The sequence below is a fragment of the Convolutriloba macropyga genome, chromosome 7 (genome assembly GCF_964194025.1).
Source record: "Convolutriloba macropyga chromosome 7, txConMacr16.3, whole genome shotgun sequence".
NCBI classification, from domain to species: Eukaryota; Metazoa; Xenacoelomorpha; order Acoela; family Convolutidae; genus Convolutriloba; species Convolutriloba macropyga.
The window spans coordinates 44,094,804-44,114,412 of NC_134474.1; the positions used below are offsets into that span (position 1 = coordinate 44,094,804).

At 36.8% G+C, this 19,609-nt stretch overlaps 2 protein-coding genes and 17 non-coding genes across 22 annotated transcripts in view; 2 read left to right on the forward strand and 17 right to left on the reverse strand.

The window, feature by feature from the left end:
* LOC142342901 (dynein axonemal heavy chain 2-like) overlaps positions 1–19,609 on the forward strand; it is a 270,510-nt gene that overhangs the window by 194,889 nt on the left and 56,012 nt on the right. The gene's annotated exons all lie outside the window — the stretch shown is intronic.
* LOC142342898 (arrestin red cell-like) overlaps positions 1–19,609 on the forward strand; it is a 553,550-nt gene that overhangs the window by 135,046 nt on the left and 398,895 nt on the right. The gene's annotated exons all lie outside the window — the stretch shown is intronic.
* Trnak-uuu (transfer RNA lysine (anticodon UUU)) lies at positions 1,495–1,567 on the reverse strand. The gene has a single exon. It is a non-coding gene; the product is annotated as a tRNA-Lys (tRNA).
* On the reverse strand, positions 2,949–3,021 carry Trnak-uuu (transfer RNA lysine (anticodon UUU)). The gene has a single exon. It is a non-coding gene; the product is annotated as a tRNA-Lys (tRNA).
* Trnak-uuu (transfer RNA lysine (anticodon UUU)) lies at positions 3,242–3,314 on the reverse strand. Its single transcript has one exon. It is a non-coding gene; the product is annotated as a tRNA-Lys (tRNA).
* On the reverse strand, positions 4,118–4,190 carry Trnan-guu (transfer RNA asparagine (anticodon GUU)). The gene has a single exon. It is a non-coding gene; the product is annotated as a tRNA-Asn (tRNA).
* On the reverse strand, positions 4,411–4,483 carry Trnak-uuu (transfer RNA lysine (anticodon UUU)). The gene has a single exon. It is a non-coding gene; the product is annotated as a tRNA-Lys (tRNA).
* Trnak-uuu (transfer RNA lysine (anticodon UUU)) lies at positions 4,702–4,774 on the reverse strand. Its single transcript has one exon. It is a non-coding gene; the product is annotated as a tRNA-Lys (tRNA).
* Trnak-uuu (transfer RNA lysine (anticodon UUU)) lies at positions 5,290–5,360 on the reverse strand. Its single transcript has one exon. It is a non-coding gene; the product is annotated as a tRNA-Lys (tRNA).
* On the reverse strand, positions 5,875–5,945 carry Trnak-uuu (transfer RNA lysine (anticodon UUU)). The gene has a single exon. It is a non-coding gene; the product is annotated as a tRNA-Lys (tRNA).
* Trnaq-uug (transfer RNA glutamine (anticodon UUG)) lies at positions 6,756–6,828 on the reverse strand. The gene has a single exon. It is a non-coding gene; the product is annotated as a tRNA-Gln (tRNA).
* Positions 7,343–7,413, reverse strand: Trnak-uuu (transfer RNA lysine (anticodon UUU)). The gene has a single exon. It is a non-coding gene; the product is annotated as a tRNA-Lys (tRNA).
* Positions 7,928–7,998, reverse strand: Trnak-uuu (transfer RNA lysine (anticodon UUU)). The gene has a single exon. It is a non-coding gene; the product is annotated as a tRNA-Lys (tRNA).
* Trnan-guu (transfer RNA asparagine (anticodon GUU)) lies at positions 8,512–8,584 on the reverse strand. Its single transcript has one exon. It is a non-coding gene; the product is annotated as a tRNA-Asn (tRNA).
* Positions 11,446–11,516, reverse strand: Trnak-uuu (transfer RNA lysine (anticodon UUU)). Its single transcript has one exon. It is a non-coding gene; the product is annotated as a tRNA-Lys (tRNA).
* Positions 11,738–11,810, reverse strand: Trnak-uuu (transfer RNA lysine (anticodon UUU)). Its single transcript has one exon. It is a non-coding gene; the product is annotated as a tRNA-Lys (tRNA).
* Positions 15,831–15,903, reverse strand: Trnak-uuu (transfer RNA lysine (anticodon UUU)). Its single transcript has one exon. It is a non-coding gene; the product is annotated as a tRNA-Lys (tRNA).
* Trnak-uuu (transfer RNA lysine (anticodon UUU)) lies at positions 16,709–16,779 on the reverse strand. The gene has a single exon. It is a non-coding gene; the product is annotated as a tRNA-Lys (tRNA).
* On the reverse strand, positions 17,296–17,366 carry Trnak-uuu (transfer RNA lysine (anticodon UUU)). Its single transcript has one exon. It is a non-coding gene; the product is annotated as a tRNA-Lys (tRNA).

Here is a 19,609-nt window from a genome sequence, read left to right on the forward strand (position 1 = left end):
TAGATATTTGGTTTTGTGATCAAAAAGTTACGCCCCACAGAAGACTCGAACCCTTGACCGTTGGATTAAAAGTTCAACGGTCTACCGACTGAGCTAGCAGGGCTCGTGCACGTGGCTTGCAGATATTTTGGATTAGTTCACCCTATCATCTCTAACAAAGAGAGTTGTAACAGAAGAAAATTTGAAAAGCAGACAATGTCCCTTGAATGTTGTTCGGTTATTTAATGGTTTTCATCCTTTTGTTTAAAACGATTTGACACATTTGATTTATTGGTACTGATTTTTTATAAATTTTGATATTTGGTTTCGTGATCAAAAAGTTACCCCCCACAAGGGATTCGAACCCTTGATCGTCGGATTAAAAGTCCAACGCTCTGCCGACTGAGCTGGCAGGGCTCGTGCACGTGGCTTGCAGATATTTTGGATTAGTTCACCCTATCAACTCTAACAAAGAGAGTTGTAACAGAAGAAAATTTGAAAAGCAGACAATGTCCCTTGAATGTTGTTCGGTTATTTAATGTTTTTCATCCTTTTGTTTAAAACGATTTGACACATTTGACTTATTGGTATTGATTTTTTTAAATAAATTTTGATATTTGGTTTCGTAATCAAAAAGTTACGCCCCACAAGGGACTTGAACCCTTGATCGTCGGATTAAAAATCCAACGCTTTACTGACTGAGCTTGCAGGGCTCGTGCGCGTAGATTGCAGAGGTTTTGCATTAGATCACCCTATCAACTCTAACAAAGACAGTTGTAACAGAAGAAAATTCGAAAAACAGGCAAAGTCCCTTGATTGTTGTTCGGTTAATTTTTGATTTGGATCCTTTTAATTAAAACTATTTGACACATTTGATTTATTGGTACTATTTTTATAGATTTAGATATTTGATTTTGTGATCAAAAAGTTACGCCCCTCAGAAGACTCGAACCCTTGACCGTTGGATTAAAAGTTCAACGCTCTACCGACTGAGCTAGCAGGGCTCGTGCACGTGGCTTGCAGATATTTTGGATTAGTTCACCCTATCAACTCTAACAAAGAGAGTTGTAACAGAAGAAAATTTGAAAAGCAGACAATGTCCCTTGAATGTTGTTCGGTTATTTAATGGTTTTCATCCTTTTGTTTAAAACGATTTGACACATTTGATTTATTGGTACTGATTTTTTCTATAAATTTTGATATTTGGTTTCGTAATCAAAAAGTTACGCCCCACAAGGGATTCGAACCCTTGATCGTGGGATTGAAAGTCAAACGCTCTGTCGACTGAGCTGGCAGGGCTCGTGCACGTGGCTTGCAGATATTTTGGATTAGTTCACCCTATCAACTCTAACAAAGAGAGTTGTAACAGAAAATTTGAAATCAGACAACGTCCCTTGAATGTTGTTTGGTTATTTAATAGTTTTCATGCTTTTGTTTAAAACCATTTGACACATTTGATTTATGGGTACTGATTTTTAATAAATTTTGATATTTGGTTTTGTAATCAAAAATTTACGCCCCACAAGGGACTTGAACCCTTGATCGTCGGATTAAAAGTCCAACGCCTTACCGACTGAGCTTGCAGGGCTCGTGCGCGTAGATTGCAGATGTTTTGCATTAGATCACCCTATCAACTCTAACAAAGACAGTTGTAACAGAAGAAAATTCGAAAAACAGGCAAAGTCCCTTGAATGTTGTTCGGTTAATTTTTTATTTTGATCCTTTCAATTAAAACTATTTGACACATTTGATTTATTGGTACTATTTTTATAGATTTAGATATTTGGTTTTGTGATCAAAAAGTTACGCCCCTCAGAAGACTCGAACCCTTGACCGTTGGATTAAAAGTTCAACGATCTACCGACTGAGCTAGCAGGGCTCGTGCACGTTGCTTGCAGATATTTTGGATTAGTTCACCCTATCAACTCTAACAAAGACAGTTGTAACAGAAAATATGAACAGCAGACAATATCCCTTGAATCTTGTTCGGTTAAATATTGATTTTGATCCTTTTATTTAAAACGATTTGACATCTTTGATTTATTGGTACTATTTTTATAGATTTAGATATTTGGTTTTGTGATCAAAAAGTTACGCCCCTCAGAAGACTCGAACCCTTGACCGTTGGATTAAAAGTTCAACGATCTACCGACTGAGCTAGCAGGGCTCGTGCACGTTGCTTGCAGATATTTTGGATTAGTTCACCCTATCAACTCTAACAAAGACAGTTGTAACAGAAGAAAATTCGAAAAACAGGCAAAGTCCCTTGAATGTTGTTCGGTTAATTTTTTATTTTGATCCTTTCAATTAAAACTATTTGACACATTTGATTTATTGGTACTATTTTTATAGATTTAGATATTTGGTTTTGTGATCAAAAAGTTACGCCCCTCAGAAGACTCGAACCCTTGATCGTCGGATTAAAAGTCCAACGCCTTACCGACTGAGCTTGCAGGGCTCGTGCGCGTAGATTGCAGATGTTTTGCATTAGATCGCCCTATCAACTCTAACAAAGACAGTTGTAACAGAAGAAAATTCGAAAAACAGGCAAAGTCCCTTGAATGTTGTTCGGTTAATTTTTTATTTTGATCCTTTCAATTAAAACTATTTGACACATTTGATTTATTGGTACTATTTTTATAGATTTAGATATTTGGTTTTGTGATCAAAAAGTTACGCCCCTCAGAAGACTCGAACCCTTGACCGTTGGATTAAAAGTTCAACGATCTACCGACTGAGCTAGCAGGGCTCGTGCACGTTGCTTGCAGATATTTTGGATTAGTTCACCCTATCAACTCTAACAAAGACATTTGTAACAGAAAATATGAAAAGCAGACAATGTCCCTTGAATGTTTTTCGGTTATTTAATGGTTTTCATCCTTTTATTTAAAACGATTTGACACATTTGATTTATTGGTACTAAGTTTTTTTTGCATAAATTTGGGTTTTTGGTTTCGTAATCAAAATTGCGCCCCACAGGGGACTCGAACCCTTGACCGTTGGATTAAAAGTCCAACGCTCTACCGACTGAGCTAGCAGGGCTCGTGCACGTGGCTTGCAGATATTTTGGATTAGTTCACCCTATCAACTCGAACAAAGACAGTTGTAACAGAAGAAAATTTGAAAAGCAGACAATATCCCTTGAATGTTGTTCGGTTATTTAATGGTTTTCATCCTTTTGTTTAAAACCATTTGACACATTTGATTTATTGGTACTGATTTTTAATAACTTTTGATATTTGGTTTCGTAATCAAAAAGTTACGCCCCACAAGGGACTTGAACCCTTGATCGTCGGATTAAAAGTCCAACGCTTTACCGACTGAGCTTGCAGGGCTCGTGCGCCTAGTTTGCAGATGTTTTGCATTAGATCACCCTATCAACTCTAACAAAGACAGTTGTAACAGAAGAAAATTCGAAAAACAGGCAAAGTCCCTTGAATGTTGTTCGGTTAATTTTTTATTTTGATCCTTTCAATTAAAACTATTTGACACATTTGATTTATTGGTACTATTTTTATAGATTTAGATATTTGGTTTTGTGATCAAAAAGTTACGCCCCTCAGAAGACTCGAACCCTTGACCGTTGGATTAAAAGTTCAACGCTCTACCGACTGAGCTAGCAGGGCTCGTGCACGTGGCTTGCAGATATTTTGGATAAGTTCACCCTATCAACTCTAACAAAGAGAGTTGTGACAGAAGAAAATTTGAAAAGCAGACAATGTCCCTTGAATGTTGTTCGGTTATTTAATGGTTTTCATCCTTTTGTTTAAAACAATTTGACACATTTGATTTATTGGTACTGATTTTTTTTTATAAATTTTGATATTTGGTTTCGTAATCAAAAAGTTACGCCCCACAAGGTATTCGAACCCTTGATCGTCGGATTGAAAGTCAAACGCTCTGTCGACTGAGCTGGCAGGGCTCGTGCACGTGGCTTGCAGATATTTTGGATTAGTTCACCCTATCAACTCTAACAAAGAGAGTTGTAACGGAAAATTTGAAAAGCAGACAATGTCTCTGAATGTTCCTCGGTTAATTATTGATTTTCATCCTTTTATTTAAAACGTTTTGACACATTTGATTAATTGGTATTGATTTTTTAGAAACTTAGATATTTGGTTTCGTAATCAAAAAGTTTTGCCCCACAAGGGCTTCGAACCCTTGACCGTTGGATTAACAGTCCAACGCTCTACCGACTGAGCTTGCAGGGCTCGTGCGCGTAGATTGCAGAGGTTTTGCATTAGATCACCCTATCAACTTTAACAAAGACAGCTGTAACAGAAGAAAATTCGAAAAACAGGCAAAGTCCCTTGAATGTTGTTCGGTTAATTTTTTATTTTGACCCTTTCAATTAAAACTATTTGACACATTTGATTTATTGGTACTGATTTTTAATAAATTTTGATATTTGGTTTCGTAATCAAAAAGTTACGCCCCACAAGGGACTTGAACCCTTGATCGTCGGATTAAAAGTCCAACGCTTTACCGACTGAGCTTGCAGGGCTCGTGCGCGTAGATTGCAGAGGTTTTGCATTATATCACCCTATCAACTTTAACAAAGACAGCTGTAACAGAAGAAAATTCGAAAAACAGGCAAAGTCCCTTGAATGTTGTTCGGTTAATTTTTTATTTTGACCCTTTCAATTAAAACTATTTGACACATTTGATTTATTGGTACTATTTTTATAGATTTAGATATTTGGTTTTGTGATCAAAAAGTCACGCCCCACAGCAGACTCGAACTCTTGACCGTTGGATTAAAAGTTCAACGCTCTACCGACTGAGCTAGCAGGGCTCGTGCACGTGGCTTGCAGATATTTTGGATTAGTTCACCCTATTAACTCTAACAAAGACAGTTGTATTAGAAGAAAACATGAAAAGCAGGCAATGTCTCTTGATTGTTGCTCGGTTAATTATTGGTTTTCATCCTTTTGTTTAAAACGATTCGACACTTTTGATTTATTGGTACTGTTTTGTTTTATAGATTTAGATGTTTGGTTTCGTAATAAAAAATTACGCCCCACCAGGTACTCGAACCCTTGACCGTTGGATTGAAGGTCCAACGCTCTACCGACTGAGCTGTCAGGAATCGTTCACGTGGATTGCGGATATTTTGCATTAGATCACCCTATCAACTCTAACAAAGACAGTTGTAGCAGAAGAAAATATGAAAAGCAGACAATGTCCCTTGAGAGTTGTTCGGTTATTTCATGGTTTTCATCCTTTTGTTTAAAACGATTTGACACCTTTGATTTATTGGTACTCTTTTTTTTACAATTTTAAATTTTTGGCTTCGTAATCAAAAATTTGCGCCCCACAAGGGACTCGAACCCTTGACCTTTGGATTAAAAGTCCAACGCTCTACCGACTGAGCTAGAAGCTCTCGTGAACGTGGATTGCAGATATTTGTGATTAGTTCACCCTATCAACTATAACAAAGACAGTTGTAACAGAAAATATGAGAAGCAGACAATGTCCCTTGAATCTTGTTCGGTTAATTATTGATTTTGATCCTTTTATTTAAAACGATTTGACACATTTGATTTATTGGTACTGTTTTGTTTTATTGATATAGATATTTGGTTTCGTAATCAAAAATTACGCCCCACAAAGGACTTGCACCCTTGACCGTTGGATTAAAAGTCCAACGCTCTAGACTGAGCTAGCAGGGCTCGTGCACGTGGATTGCGGATAGTTTGCATTAGATCACCCTATCAACTCTAACAAAGACAGTTGTAGCAGAAGAAAATATGGAAAGCAGACAATGTCCCTTGAGAGTTGTTCGGTTATTTCATGGTTTTCATCCTTTTGTTTAAAACGATTTGACACCTTTGATTTATTGGTACTCATTTTTTTTTACAATTTTAAATTTTTGGCTTCGTAATCAAAAATTTGCGCCCCACAAGGGACTCGAACCCTTGACCATTGGATTAAAAGTCCAACGCTCTACCGACTGAGCTAGAAGCTCTCGTGAACGTGGATTGCAGATATTTGTGATTAGTTCACCCTATCAACTATAACAAAGACAGTTGCAACAGAAAATATGAAAAGCAGACAATGTCCCTTGAATCTTGTTCGGTTAATTATTGATTTTGATCCTTTTATTTAAAACGATTTGACACATTTGATTTATCGGTACTGTTTGTTTTTATAGATTTAGATATTTGGTTTTGTAGTCAGAAAGTTACGCCGCACAAGAAACTGGAACCCTTGACCATTGGATTAAAACTCCAACACTTTACCGACTGAGCTAACAGGGCTCGCGCGTGGACGTGGTTTGCAGATATTTTGGATTAGTTCACCTATCAACTCTAACAAAGACAGTTGTAACAGAAGAAAATATGAAAAGCAGACAAGGTCCCTTGAATGTTGTTCGGTTATTTAATGGTTTTCATCCTTTTTTTAAAACGATTTGACACCTTTGATTTATTGGTACTGATTTTTGTTTATAAATTTTGATATTTGGTTTCGTAATCAAAAAGTTACACCCCACAAGGGACTTGAACCCCTGATCGTTGGATTAAAAGTCCAACGCTTTACCGAGTGAGCTTGCAGGGCTCGTGCGCGTGAATTGCAGCTATTTTGCATTAGATCACTCTATCAACTCTAACAAAGACAGTTGTAACAGAAGAAAATTCGAAAAACAGGCAATGTCCCTTTAATGTTGTTCGGTTAATTATTGATTTTGATCCTTTTAATTAAAACTATTTGACACATTTGATTTATTGGTACTAATTTTATAGATTTAGATATTTGGTTTTGTAATCAAAAAGTTACGCCCCATAGAAGATTCGAACCCTTGACCTTCGGATTCAAAGTCCAACGCTCTACCGACTGAGCTAGCAGGGCTCGTGCACGTGGCTTGCAGATATTTTGGACTATTTCACCCTAATAACTCTAACAAAGACACTTGTAACAGAAGAAAATATGAAAAGCAGGCAATGTCCCTTGAATATTGTTCGGTTAATTATTGATTTTGATCCTTTTATTTAAAACGATTCGACACCTTTGATTTTTTGGTACTGATTTTTTATAAACTTAGATATTTGGTTTCGTAATCAAAAAGTTTTGCCCCACAAGGGCTTCGAACCCTTGACCGTTGGATTAACAATCCAGCGCTCTACCGACTCAGCTTGCAGGGCTCGTGTACGTGGATTGCAGATATTTTTCATTAGTTTACCCTATCAACTCTAGCAAAGACTGTTGTAACAGAAGAAAATATGAAAAGCAGGCAATGTCCCTTGAATATTGTTCGGTTAATTATTGATTTTGATCCTTTTATTTAAAAGGGTTAGACACCTTTGATTTATTGGTACTGTTTTGTTTTATAGATTTAGATATTTGGTTTCGTAATCAGAAATTACGCCCCACAAGGGATTTGCACCCTTGACCGTTGGATTAAAAGTCCAACGCTCTAGACTGAGCTAGCAGGGCTCGTGCACGTGGCTTGCAGATATTTTGGACTATTTCACCCTAATAACTCTAACAAAGACACTTGTAACAGAAGAAAATATGAAAAGCAGGCAATGTCCCTTGAATATTGTTCGGTTAATTATTGATTTTGATCCTTTTATTTAAAACGATTTGACACCTTTGATTTTTTGGTACTGATTTTTTATAAACTTAGATATTTGGTTTCGTAATCAAAAAGTTTTGCCCCACAAGGGCTTCGAACCCTTGACCGTTGGATTAACAATCCAGCGCTCTACCGACTCAGCTTGCAGGGCTCGTGTACGTGGATTGCAGATATTTTTCATTAGTTTACCCTATCAACTCTAGCAAAGACTGTTGTAACAGAAGAAAATATGAAAAGCAGGCAATGTCCCTTGAATATTGTTCGATTAATTATTGATTTTGATCCTTTTATTTAAAAGGGTTAGACACCTTTGATTTATTGGTACTGTTTTGTTTTATAGATTTAGATATTTGGTTTCGTAATCAGAAATTACGCCCCACAAGGGATTTGCACCCTTGACCGTTGGATTAAAAGTCCAACGCTCTAGACTGAGCTAGCAGGGCTCGCGCACGTGGATTGCGGATTTTTTGCATTAGATCACCCTATCAACTCTAACAAAGACAGTTCTAACAGAAGAAAATATGAGAAGCAGGCAATGTCCCTTGAATGTTGTTTGGTTAATTATTGATATTGATCCTTTTATTTAAAACGATTTGACACCTTTGATTTATTGGTACTGTTTTGTTTTATAGATTTAGATATTTGGTTTCGTAATCAAAAATTACGCCCCACAAGGTACTCGAAAACTTGACCGTTGGATTGAAGGTCCAACGCTCTACCGACTGAGCTAGCAGGTCTCCTGCACGTGGATTGCGGATATTTTGCATTAGATCACCCTATCAACTCTAACAAAGACAGTTGTAACAGAAGAAAATGTGAAAAGCAGGCAATGTCTCTGAATGTTGCTCGGTTAATTATTGATTTTCATCCTTTTATTTAAAACGTTTTGACACATTTGATTAATTGGTATTGATTTTTTAGAAACTTAGATATTTGGTTTCGTAATCAAAAAGTTTTGCCCCACAAGGGCTTCGAACCCTTGACCGTTGGATTAACAGTCCAACGCTCTACCGACTCAGCTTGCAGGGCTCGTGCCCGTGGATTGCAGATATTTTTCATTAGTTTACCCTATCAACTCTAGCAAAGACTGTTGTAACAGAAGAAAATATGAAAAGCAGGCAATGTCCCTTGATTGTTGTTCGGTTAATTATTGATTTTGATCCTTTTATTTAAAACGATTTGACACCTTTGATTTATTGGTACTGTTTTGTTTTATAGATTTAGATACTTGGTTTCGTAATCAAAAATTACGTTCCACAAGGGATTTGCACCCTTGACCGTTGGATTAAAAGTCCAACGCTCTAGACTGAGCTAGCAGGACTCGTGCACGTGGATTGCGGGTTTTTTGCATTAGATCACCCTATTAACTCTAACAAAGACAGTTGTAACAGAAGAAAATTTGAAAAGCAGGCAATGTCCCTTGAATGTTGTTCGGTTAATTATTGATTTTGATCCTTTTATTTAAAACGATTTGACACTTTTGATTTATTGGTACTGCTTTGTTTTATAGATTTAGATATTTGGGTTCGTAATCAAAAATTTCGCCCCACAAAGTACTCGAACCCTTGACCGTTGGATTGAAGTTCCAACGCTCTACCAACTGAGCTAGCAAGTCTCGTGCACGTGGATTACGGTTATTTTGCATTAGATCACCCTATCAACTCTAACAAAGACAGTTGTAACAGAAGAAAATATGAAAAGCAGGCAATGTCCCTTGAATGTTGTTCGGTTAATTATTGATTTTGATCCTTTTATTTAAAACGATTTGACACCTTTGATTTATTGGTACTGTTTTGTTTTATAGATTTAGATACTTGGTTTCGTAATCAAAAATTACGCCCCACAAGTGATTTGCACCCTTGACCGTTGGATTAAAAGTCCAACGCTCTAGACTGAGCTAGCAGGACTCGTTCATGTGGATTGCGGATTGTTTGCATTAGATCACCCTATCAACTCTAACAAAGACAGTTGTAACAGAAGAAAATATGAAAAGCAGGCAATGTCCCTTGAATGTTGTTCTGTTAATTATTGTTTTTGATCCTTTTATTTAAAACGATTTGACACCTTTGATTTATTGGTAGTTTTGTTTTATAGATTTAGATATTTGGGTTCGTAATCAAAAATTTCGCCCCACAAAGTACTAGAACCCTTGACCGTTGGATTGAAGTTCCAACGCTCTACCAACTGAGCTAGCAAGTCTCGTGCACGTGGAGTACGGGCGTTTTGCATTAGATCACCCTATCAACTCTAACAAAGACAGTTGTAACAGAAGAAAATATGACAAGCAGGCAATGTCCCTTGAATGTTGTTCGGTTAATTATTGATTTTGATCCTTTTATTTAAAACGATTTGACACCTTTGATTTATTGGTACTGTTTTGTTTTATAGATTTAGATACTTGGTTTCGTAATCAAAAATTACGCCCCAAAAGGGATTTGCACCCTTGACCGTTGGATTAAAAGTCCAACGCTCTAGACTGAGCTAGCAGGACTCGTGCACGTGGATTGCGGATTTTTTGCATTAGATCACCCTATCAACGCTAACAAAGACAGGTGTAACAGAAGAAAATATGGAAAGCAGGCAATGTCCCTTGAATGTTGTTCGGTTAATTATTGATTTTGATCCTTTTATTTAAAACGATTTGACACCTTTGATTTATTGGTACTGTTTTGTTTTATAGATTTAGATATTTGGGTTCGTAATCAAAAATTTCGCCTCACAAAGTACTCGAACCGTTGACCGTTGGATTGAAGTTCCAACGCTCTACCAACTGAGCTAGCAAGTCTCGTGCACGTGGATTACGGATATTTTGCATTAGATCACCCTATCAACTCTAACATAGACAGTTGTAACAGAAGAAAATATGAAAAGCAGACAATGTCCCTTGAATGTTGTTCGGTTATTTAATGGTTTTCATCCTTTTGTTTAAAACCATTTGACACATTTGATTTATTGGTACTGATTTTTTTTTTTATAAATTTAGATATTTGGTTTCGTAATCAAAAAGTTACGCCCCACAAGGGACTTGCACCCTTGACCGTTGGATTAACAGTCCAACGCTCTACCGACTCAGCTTGCAGGGCTCGTGCACGTGGATTGCAGATATTTTTCATTAGTTTACCCTATCAACTCTAGCAAAGACTGTTGTAACAGAAGAAAATATGAAAAGCAGGCAATGTCCCTTGAATGTTGTTCGGTTAATTATTGATTTTGATCCTTTTGTTTAAAACGATTTGACACCTTTGATTTATTGGTACTGATTTGTTTTATAGATTTAGATACTTGGTTTCGTAATCAAAAATTACGCCCCACAAAAGATTTGCACCCTTGACCGTTGGATTAAAAGTCCAACGCTCTAGACTGAGCTAGCAGGACTCGTGCACGTGGATTGCGGATTTTTTGCATTAGATCACCCTATCAACTCTAACAAAGACAGTTGTAACAGAAGAAAATATGAAAAGCAGGCAATGTCCCTTGAATGTTGTTCGGTTAATTATTGATTTTGATCCTTTTGTTTAAAACGATTTGACACCTTTGATTTATTGGTACTTTTTTGTTTTATAGATTTAGATATTTGGGTTCGTAATCAAAAATTTCGCCCCACAAAGTACTCGAACCCTTGACCGTTGGATTGAAGTTCCAACGCTCTACCAACTGAGCTAGCAAGTCTCGTGCACGTGGATTACGGATATTTTGCCTTAGATCACCCTATCAACTCTAACAAAGACAGTTGTAACAGAAGAAAATATGAAAAGCAGACAATGTCCCTTGAATGTTGTTCGGTTATTTAATGGTTTTCATCCTTTTGTTTAAAACCATTTGACACATTTGACTTATTGGTACTGATTTTTTTATAAATTTAGATATTTGGTTTCGTAATCAAAAACTTACGCCCCACAAGGGATTTGCACCCTTGACCGTTGGATTAAAAGTCCAACGCTCTAGACTGAGCTAGCAGGGCTCGTGCACGTGGATTGCGGATATTTTGCTTTAGATCACCCTATCAACTCTAACCAAGACAGTTGTAACAGAAGAAAATATGAAAAGCAGGCAATGTCCCTTGAATGTTGTTCGGTTAATTATTGATTTTGATCCTTTTTTTTAAAACGATTTGGCACCTTTGATTTATTGGTACTGTTTTGTTTTATAGATTTAGATATTTGGTTTCGTAATCAAAAATTACGACCCACAAGGGACTCGAACCCTTGACCGTTGGATTAAAGGTCCAACGCTCTACCGACTGAGCTAGCAGGTCCCGTGAACGTGGATTGCGGATATTTTGCATTAGATCACCCTATCAACTCTAACAAAGACAGTTGTAACAGAAGAAAATATGAAAAGCAGACAATGTCCCTTGAATTTTGTTCGGTTAATTATTGGTTTTCGTCCTTTTTTTTAAATGATTTGACACATTTGATTTATTGGTACTGATTTTTTATAAACTTAGATATTTGGTGTCGTAATAAAAAAATTTCGCCCCACAAGGGCTTCGAAACCTTGTCCGTTGGATTTAAAGCCCAACGCTCTACCGACTCAGCTTGCAGGGCTCGTGCACGTGGATTGCAGATATCTTGCATTAGTTTACCCTATCAACTCTAACAAAGACAGTTGTAACAGAAGAAAATTCGAAAAACAGGCAATGTCCCTTGAATGTTGTTCGGTTAATTATTGATTTTGATTCTTTTAATTAAAACTATTTGACACAATTGATTTATTGGTACTATTTTTATAGATCTAGATATTTGGTTTTGTAATCAAAGAAGTTACGCCCCACAGAAGACTCGCACCCCTGACCGTTGGATTGAAAGTCCAACGCACTACCGACTGAGCTAGCAGGGCTCGTGCACGTGGCTTGCAGATATTTTGAATTAGTTCACCCTATTAACTCTAACAAAGACAGTTGTAACAGAAGAAAATATGAAAAGCAGGCAATGTCTCTTGAATGTTGCTCGGTTAATTATTGGTTTTCATCCTTTTATTCAAAACGATTTGACACATTTGCTTAATTGGTACTGATTTTTTATAAACTTAGATATTTGGTGTCGTAATAAAAAAATTTCGCCCCACAAGGGCTTCGAAACCTTGTCCGTTGGATTTAAAGCCCAACGCTCTTCCGACTCAGCTTGCAGGGCTCGTGCACGTGGATTGCAGATATTTTGCATTAGTTTACCCTATCAACTCTAGCAAAGACTGTTGTAACAGAAGAAAATATGAAAAGCAGCAATGTCCCTTGAATGTTGTTCGGTTAATTATTGATTTTGATCCTTTTAATTAAAACTATTTGACACAATTGATTTATTGGTACTATTTTTATAGATCTAGATATTTGGTTTTGTAATCAAAGAAGTTACGCCCCCACAGAAGACTCGAACCCCTGACCGTTAGATTGAAAGTCCAACGCTCTACCGACTGAGCTAGCAGGTCTCGTGCACGTGGCTTGCAGATATTTTGAATTAGTTCACCCTGTTAACTCTAACAAAGACAGTTGTAACAGAAGAAAATATGAAAAACGGGCAATGTCTCTTGAATGTTGCTCGGTTAATTATTGGTTTTCATCCCTTATTCAAAACGATTTGACACATTTGCTTAATTGGTACTGATATTTTATAAACTTAGATATTTGGTGTCGTAATCAAAAAATTTCGCCCCACAAGGGCTTCGAAACCTTGTCCGTTGGATTTAAAGCCCAACGCTCTTCCGACTCAGCTTGCAGGGCTCGTGCACGTGGATTGCAGATATTTTGCATTAGTTTACCCTATCATTTCTAGCAAAGACTGCTGTAACAGAAGAAAATATGAAAAGCAGACAATGTCCCTTGAATGTTGTTCGGTTATTTATTGATTGATCCTTTTATTTAAAACGATTTGACACCTTTGATTTATTGGTACTGTTTTGTTTTTATAGATTTAGATATTTGGTTTCGTAATCAAAAATTACGCCCCACAAGGGACCCGAACCCTTGACCGTTGGATTAAAGTTCCAAAGCTCTACCGACTCAGCTAGCAGGTCTCTTGCACGTGGATTGCGGATATTTTGCATTAGATCACTCTATCAACTCTAACAAAGACAGTTGTAACAGAAAAAAATATGATAAGCAGACAATGTCCCTTGAATGTTGTTCGGTTAATTATTGGTTTCCGTCCTTTTATTTAAAATGATTTGGCACATTTGATTTATTGGTACTGATTTTGTAAATTTAGATATTTGGTTTCGTAATCAAAAAATTTCGCCCCACAAGGGACTCGAACCCTTGACCGTTGGATTAAAAGTCCAACGCTCTACCGACTCATTTTGCAGGGCTCGTGCACGTGGATTGCAGATATTTTGCATTAGTTTACCCTATCAACTCTAACAAAGATGGTTGTAACAGAAGAAAATATGAAAAAAGGACAATGTCCCTTGAATGTTGTTCGGTTATTTAATGGTTTTCATCCTTTTGTTTAAAACGATTTGACGCCTTTGATTTATTGGTACTGTTTCGTTGTATAGATTTAGATATTTGGTTTCGTAATCAAAGGTTACGCCCCACAAGGGACTTGCACCTTGACCGTTGGATTAAAAGTCCAATGCTCTACCGACTGAGCTAGCAGGTCTCGTGCACGTGGATTGCGGATATTTTGCATTAGATCACCCTATCAACTCTAACAAAGATGGTTGTAACAGAAGAAAATATGAAAAGCAGACAATGTCCCTTGAATGTTGTTCGGTTGATTATTGGTTTCCGTCCTTTTATTTAAAATGATTTGACACATTTGATTTATTGGTACTGATTTTTTGTAAATTTCGATATTTGGTTTCGTAATCAAAAAGTTTTGCCCCACAAGGGAATCGAACCCTTGACCGTTGGATTAAAATTCCAACGCTCTACCGACTCAGCTTGCACGTCTCGTGCACTTGGGTTGCAGATATTTTGCATTAGTTTACCCTAGCAACTCTAAAAAAATTGTTGTAACAGAAGAAAATGTGAAAAGCAGACAATGTCCCTTGAATGTTGTTCGGTCATTTAATGGCTTTCATCCTTTTGTTTAAAACAATTTGACGCCTTTGATTTATTGGTACTGTTTTGTTTTATAGATTTAGATATTTGGTTTCGTAATCAAAAGTTTACGCCCCACAAGGGAGTTGCACCCTTGACCGTTGGATAAAAATCACAACGCTCTAGACTGAGCTAGCAGGTCTCGTGCACGTGGATTGCGCATATATTGCATTAGATCACCCTATCAACTCTAACAAAGACAGTTGTAACAGAAAATATGAAAAGCAGACAATGTCCCTTGAATGTTGTTCGGTTATTTATTGATTGATCCTTTTATTTAAAACGATTTGACACCTTTGATTTATTGGTACTGTTTTGTTTTTATAGATTTAGATATTTGGTTTCGTAATCAAAAATTACGCCCCGCAAGGGACCCGAACCCTTGACCGTTGGATTAAAGTTCCAAAGCTCTACCGACTCAGCTAGCAGGTCTCTTGCACGTGGATTGCGGATATTTTGCATTAGATCACCCTATCAACTCTAACAAAGACAGTTGTAACAGAAAAAAATATGATAAGCAGACAATGTCCCTTGAATGTTGTTCGGTTAATTATTGGTTTCCGTCCTTTTATTTAAAATGATTTGGCACATTTGATTTATTGGTACTGATTTTTTTGTAAATTTAGATATTTGGTTTCGTAATCAAAAAATTTCGCCCCACAAGGGACTCGAACCCTTGACCGTTGGATTAAAAGTCCAACGCTCTACCGACTCATTTTGCAGGGCTCGTGCTCGTGGATTGCAGATATTTTGCATTAGTTTACCCTATCAACTCTAACAAAGATGGTTGTAACAGAAGAAAATATGAAAAAAAGACAATGTCCCTTGAATGTTGTTCGGTTATTTAATGGTTTTCATCCTTTTGTTTAAAACGATTTGACGCCTTTGATTTATTGGTACTGTTTCGTTTTATAGATTTAGATATTTGGTTTCGTAATCAAAGGTTACGCCCCACCAGGGACTTGCACCTTGACCGTTGGATTAAAAGTCCAACGCTCTACCGACTGAGCTAGCAGGTCTCGTGCACGTGGATTGCGGATATTTTGCATTAGATCACCCTATCAACTCTAACAAAGATGGTTGTAACAGAAGAAAATATGAAAAGCAGACAATGTCCCTTGAATGTTGTTCGGTTGATTATTGGTTTCCGTCCTTTTATTTAAAATGATTTGACACATTTGATTTATTGGTACTGATTTTTTGTAAATTTCGATATTTGGTTTCGTAATCAAAAAGTTTTGCCCCACAAGGGAATCGAACCCTTGACCGTTGGATTAAAAGTCCAACGCTCTACCGACTCAGCTTGCAGGTCTCGTGCACTTGGGTTGCAGATATTTTGCATTAGTTTACCCTATCAACTCTAAAAAAATTGTTGTAACAGAAGAAACTGTGAAAAGCAGACAATGTCCCTTGAATGTTGTTCGGTTATTTAATGGCTTTCATCCTTTTGTTTAAAACAATTTGACGCCTTTGATTTTTTGGTACTGTTTTGTTTTATAGATTTAGATATTTGGTTTCGTAATCAAAAATTACGCCCCACAAGGGACTTGCAACCTTGACCGTTGGATTAAAAGTCCAACGCTCTAGACTGAGCTAGCAGGGCTCGTGCACGTGGATTGCGGATATTTTGCATTGGATCACCCTATCAACTCTAACAAAGACAGTTGTAACAGAAGAAAATTTGAAAAGCAGACAATGTTCCTTGAATGTTGTTCGGTTAATTATTGATTTTGATCCTTTTGTTCAAAACGTTTTGACGCCTTTGATTTATTGGTACTGTTTTGTTTTATAGATTTAGATATTTGGTTTCGTAATAAAAAATTACGCCCCACAAGGGACTTGCACCCTTGAACGTTGGATTAAAAGTCCAACGCTCTAGACTGAGCTAGCAGGGCTCGTGCACGTGGATTGCGGATATTTTGCATTGGATCACCCTATCAACTCTAACAAAGACAGTTGTAACAGAAGAAAATATGAAAAGCAGACAATGTCCCTTGAATGTTGTTCGGTTAATTATTGATTTTGCTCCTTTTATTTAAAACGATTTGACACCTTTGATTTATTGGTACTGTTTTGTTTTTATAGATTTAGATATTTGGTTTCGTAATCAAAAATTACGCCCCACAAGGGACTTGCACCCTTGACCGTTGGATTAAAAGTCCAACGCTCTAGACTGAGCTAGCAGGGCTCGTTCACGTGGCTTGCAGATATTTTGGATTAGTTCACCCTATCAACTCTAACAAAGATGGTTGTAACAGAAGAAAATATGAAAAGCAGACAATGTCCCTTGAATGTTGTTCGGTTAATTATTGGTTTCCGTCCTTTTGTTTAAAATGTTTTGACACATTTGATTTATTGGTACTGATTTTTTTGTAAATTTCGATATTTGGTTTCGTAATCAAAAAGTTTCGCCCCACAAGGGACTCGAACCCTTGTCCGTTGGATTAAAAGTCCAACGCTCTACCGACTCAGCTTGCAGGTCTCGTGAACTTGGATTGCAGATATTTTGCATTAGTTTACCCTATCAACTCTAAAAAGATGGTTGTAACAGAAGAAAATATGAAAAGCAGACAACGTCCCTTGAATGTTGTTCGGTTATTTAATGGCTTTTTCATCCTTTTGTTTAAAACGATTTGACGGCTTTGATTTATTGGTACTGTTTTGTTTTATAGATATAGATATTTGGTTTCGTAATCAAAAATTACGCCCCACAAGGGACTTGCACCCTTGACCGTTGGATTAAAAGTCCAACGCTCTAGACTGAGCTAGCAGGGCTCGTGCACGTGGATTGCGGATAGTTTGCATTAGATCACCCTATCAACTCTAACAAAGACAGTTGTAACAGAAGAAAATATGAAAAGCAGACAATGTCCCTTGAATGTTGTTCAGTTAATTATTGACTTTGATCCTTTTATTTAAAACGATTTGACACCTTTGATTTATTGGTACTGTTTTGTTTTTATAGATTTAGATATTTGGTTTCGTAATAAAAAATTAGGCTCACAAGTGACTCGAACCTTTGACCGTTGGATTAAAGGTCCGACGCTCTACCGACTGTGCTAGCAGTTCTCGTGCACGTGGATTGCGGATATTTTGCATTAGATCACCTTATCAACTCTAACAAAGACAGTTGTAACAGAAGAAAATATGAAAAGCAGACAATGTCCCTTGAATGTTGTTCGGTTAATTTTCGATTTTTATCCTTTCACCTAAAACGTTTTGACACATTTGATTTATTCGTACTATTTTATTTTATAGATTTAGATATTTGGTTTCGTAATCAAAAATTACGCCCCACAATGCACTCGAACCCTTGACCGTTGGATTAAAAGTCCGACGCTCTACCGAATGAGCTAGCAGGGCTCGTTCAAGTGGCTTGCAGATATTTTGGATTAGTTGACCCTATCTTTGTTTCATTCTTATGTTTTAAACGTGTAGACGTTTGGTTTATTGGCAGTGTTTTCTCGTATTGGCTTTGTTTTCGTTTTCTAAAAGGGACACCCCAATGGGGACTCGAACCCTTGACCATTAGATTAAGATTAAAATTACAACTCTCTACCGACTGCCCTAACAGTGCTCGCGAACGTGGACTGCAGGCATTTTGCATTTGGTGACGTCACCAAGTCTAATAAAGACAGTTAGTTATACGAGATAAAATATGAAAAGCAAAGAATGTCTCTTTAATTGTTCGGTTGTTTAGTTTATTCATTCTTTTGATTTAAGCCATTTGAAAAGTTTGATTTATTGGAAGTAATTTTTCGTAGACTTGCTGTTTGTTTTCGTTATCTAAACGTTACAGCCCAAATGGCTCTCGACTGTTTGGTCTTTGTAAACTGACAGATGTCACTGCTAGTTTACACTGCAAAAATTTGACATACAGTAAATATCTCTTTCAATGTTTGGTTATATTTCGTTTTTCATCCTTATGTTTTAAACGATTTATTGATTTATCGGTAGTATTTTTTTTGGATTTGATATTTCGTTCTGTTATCGAAATTAAATGCCACAAGAGACTCGAAATCTTGAGCGTTGGATTAAAAGCACAACTCTCTACCTACTGAGCTAGCAGGGCTCTGGACCGTTAACTGCAGATGTTCTGCATTAAATGGCACCATCAGGTCCAATCAAGGTAGTTATTTTCGAAGAAGTTTGTGGAGCCAGAAATTTTTCCTTTAGTGCTGTTGGGGTTTTATTTTGTTCATCAGTACGATTTTAGAAGATTAAACTTTTTGGTAGTATTTTTGGTACATATGATATTTGTTCCGACCCCTCTTGAGGGGGGGGGGGGAGGAACTATATACTCAAATGGGTTTTTTGTTCATTCAATTTTGGCCGATCGATATAATCATCGTAGAGAGTTGAGACTGGTATCATTGGAAAGCTTGTCCAGCGTAGAATATTGATTTAAAAAGATTTTTTTTGATTTTCGTTTTTGACAGGGAGATATCAGGGTTTAAACTTTCGAGAAAATAGAGTGAATTCCGTTGATTTCATTCACTTTTTTTCGGAATTTTTGACTAAAATTTCGCCAATTATGATATTTGTTCCGACCCCTCTTGAGGGGGGGGGAGGAACTATATACTCAAATGGGTTTTTTGTTCATTCAATTTTGGCCGATCGATATAATCATCGTAGAGAGTTGAGACTGGTATCATTGGAAAGCTTGTCCAGCGTAGAATATGGAATCAAAAAGATTTTTTTGATTTTCGTTTTTACAGAGATTTGTTGAGGTTTTAACTTTTGAGAGAAGTAGAGTGAATTCCGTTGATTTTCACGTTTTTCGGAATTTTTGACTAAATATTTGACAATTTTGCTGAAATTTGTTAATTTTTTTTGAAAAAAGTGTTTTCGATTTTATTTTTAAAAACAAAAGCATATTGCCGCCTTTTTTATTTAATTTTTTTGTCAAAAATTATGGCTAAATATTACAATATTCAGACCTTTTCATCACAAACAGCACGAAATAAGTTTCTTTTGTCCACTTTGATTAAATTTGCAAGAAGTACAAAACGACTATA